The sequence below is a fragment of the Manduca sexta genome, chromosome 25 (genome assembly GCF_014839805.1).
Source record: "Manduca sexta isolate Smith_Timp_Sample1 chromosome 25, JHU_Msex_v1.0, whole genome shotgun sequence".
Classification (NCBI taxonomy): Eukaryota; Metazoa; Arthropoda; class Insecta; order Lepidoptera; family Sphingidae; genus Manduca; species Manduca sexta.
In genome coordinates, this window is record NC_051139.1 from 6,566,060 (window position 1) to 6,569,389 (window position 3,330).

General features: G+C 33.6%; 1 non-coding gene across 1 annotated transcript; it reads left to right on the forward strand.

The window, feature by feature from the left end:
- The first annotated feature begins 1,115 nt into the window (after positions 1–1,115).
- On the forward strand, positions 1,116–1,188 carry Trnak-cuu. Its single transcript has one exon. It is a non-coding gene; the product is annotated as a tRNA-Lys (tRNA).
- Positions 1,189–3,330: the final 2,142 nt, after the last annotated feature.

Consider the following 3,330-nt stretch of genomic DNA (forward strand, 5'->3'; position numbering starts at 1 on the left):
GTCACCCTACGGAAAAGAAAACAGCAGAAAGGATATTTCGAGAAGCTATCAGTTTCATTCGCGGACTGTACATAAACTAGAGCACGGTCTCAGTAATTTGAAAGCGTGGTTGCCCGAAGTATTTGCCGCGTGCGAAACGTTCCTCGTCCCTCTAAGTATATTCTTATATTTCCACTTACATTTTTTTCTAAATCGCATTTATTTTCCATACACAAGGCAAGGTGAAATAAATGTCAGTTTAATAAAAATATAAATCATTTCAATATTAGTACTTTTGCTAGAGGCTAAGATATACATACATGGAGGTGAGGGAGACGTAGTTATAACTATTTGTTTTTTTAAAGGTGAATCGACTTATTTTGTACAACGTTACCTATATAAAAATTTTGAACTTCGATAAAATATGGAGATAGATGTCGGAAGAGGACGGAATATGAAATGACCTTGCGTTGGAAAAATAATTATAAATCGCAGATTAATATAAAGAAGTATGTACCTACATAAGTACCCATCATGGATCATACTTACTACAACATTTTGGAATAAGTATTTTTGAAAATATAGTTAAAAATTATACTCATAACAAAATCCTTTGAAAAAAACATTTATGTATTTTTGGACGCTAATATAGTTAAAAATTGTACTTATCTTATAAAATCCTTTGAAAAATCATTTTTTATTGTTTCTGGAGATTAAAATATATATATTTCAAGTCTCAAACGACATTAAACAGTGTTGTTCTGTAGAAAACGTTTTACGTACAAAGAGCTAACTTTCTAAATAGCGTTTTGTTTACCCGTGTGTATTGCGAGCGGCGACTGCAGTCAAAGCTGGACTCAAAGCGTTCCCGCGATCCTGAGGGGATAGTGCTAACCGCCCGCGGATTATTTGACGAATAACAACTACCAAAGAGACTATTACGTGATGCCCGATATGGACCTTTGATGTTGCCTTCACATCTTGTATGAAAATCTAGGAAGTCGATCGATAGAAGTATAGAAGTTGGTAGGTATAAACAGACATAACTTGGTTCTTTATATTTCTTTTTGTTTTTTGTAAATGGTTAAGTATATTTTTATTGTTTTTGTTTGATAATTTCACAAAGATAGTCAATAGCCCGGCTAGCTCAGTCGGTAGAGCATGAGACTCTTAATCTCACGGTCGTGGGTTCGAGCCCCACGTTGGGCGCAACTTCTTTTGTATTTTTAGGACAATACCAACAATTTGTTTTTTTTTTTTATTTGGACTTTTGCACATCCTGCATTCCATTATTTCTTTTAATATGTTTAAGGTGGTAGCTCAAGGTCCATTTTCATACATTTTGTTTCGGCTTTAATCTGGGTAACTAAACAAGTATTGGCAAGTAAAGAATTTAAATTCACGTCTTGTTAGTGATTAGTTCTCGCAGTTGAAAGAAAAATGTAAAAATAATTAATAACCATGGATATTTCTGCCTTTAAAATTTCGTCATATTAAATTTTAAAGGCCGAAATATCCATGATTATTAATTATTTTTACGTTTTCTCCAACTGCGAGAACTAATCACTAACTAGACGTGAATTTAAATTCTTTACTTGCCAATACTTGTTTAGTTACCCAGATTAAAGCCGAAACAAAATGTATGAAAATGGACCTTGAGGTATCGCCTTAAGTGAGAAAATAGCTATTATTTTGCCCATCAATGCATTCGATTATGTTTTATGATTTATAGCTAATTTTCAATGTTTAGATTTTTATTTTTATTTTATGAGAATACATATCAGACTGTTACTAAATTAATTATTGATAAATAATTGACAAAATATGTTTTGCATTTCACCATTATTTAAATTAAATATTATACGTTGAATGATAATACGAATAAAAATATAAGCTGAAGCACCGAGAGCGCCATCTATTGTTGTATCTATTATAACACTCAATTAGAAAATTTTAACGACAAAGGTATCCAAAAGCAAAACAAAGGAAGAACAGTCAAATATTATTTTTTACGCTTTCATTTATATCTATAAAGTTTTAAATTTGTTTTATTTTTTATTAGCGACATCTACCTATCAATATATAAACTAAGTAGTCAATTGATAGTGGTTTGTTATGGTTGTTCGTGACAGGTTAGTTACCACAAATAGTAAGGAGTTTACTGATGACCTCATAGATGGCGTCGTATACAATTCTATTTAAAATAGATTTTTGGCCTACGATTATGTTCAGAGACATAAGTTCATACGTGACACGAAATGTGCCTATAACATTATATTACCCCAATGTTTTTCCCCTAATTTATACATTCATAGTTTTAATTTTGAAAACCATAACCGTTTCATAAAAAGCGTTAGTTCTGACCAAGAACTTTAATAATATTATTGAATTGACTTCAATACGATTGAAAAATCACAATCTCTACTGGAATATTTGTAACCAGAGATTGCATACCTACTGCTCTACAAGTCGCTATGTGGTAGACTCGTATGCACATACTTGCAAAATCGTAATTATTTCGCTATAACGAAATCTTGATTACTACATTCTATCCTTGCTGTGCCATGTCACTGAGATTTTGGCGATGTTTTTCCTAGTTTTCCATCTTCTTGCCGCGCTATTGTCTAGAGTGTATGATATAAAAAAAATATTACGAGGATGAAAAAAACTGCACTGACTAATAAGAATTTAGATCTCGTTTGGGAAAAATAAATAACACAGACATACACCTTTATCCAGGAAGGGGTAGGCAGAAGCGCAGCTAGTGCAACCACTTTCCGCCGTGTGTGTTTCATGATGCGATGGAGGGCGAGCTTATCGCCATAACGGACACAAATTCCAGACCCCAGGCTGATGAGTAGAAATCCCAATATCACTGCCCGGCCCGGGAATCGGGAACCGGGAACCCGAGAGCTCGGCATTGCAGTCGGCTGAAGTACAACTACGTCAAATATGTATAATCTATATTTCTTACGGTTACTGGCCATTTGAGTTGGAGATAAAGTGGTCAATTTGGTCAATGAGAACCTTCCTTAGTTCAATGAGATCCCTCGGCGTCAGATGATTACACGCAAGATTTAATATAGATCCTAATCTGGTTCTAATGGAATAAACTGAATTAACTATTTATCATCTATTTCTACATTGTTTTCTAAACTTAAAACTTTGATCATTATTATGTTCATTGTTCTTGCTTTTTTACTCGACGGGATTCAACACTTGACGTCGCTTTTTACAATATAAACACGGCATGTAATTGCTGGACTTCCTTTGCGACATCATTTAGCTCAATTTGTGTTGTTTATATAAAAAGCAGATAGCACGCAACTTGGGATCTATTGTTTGTGACAA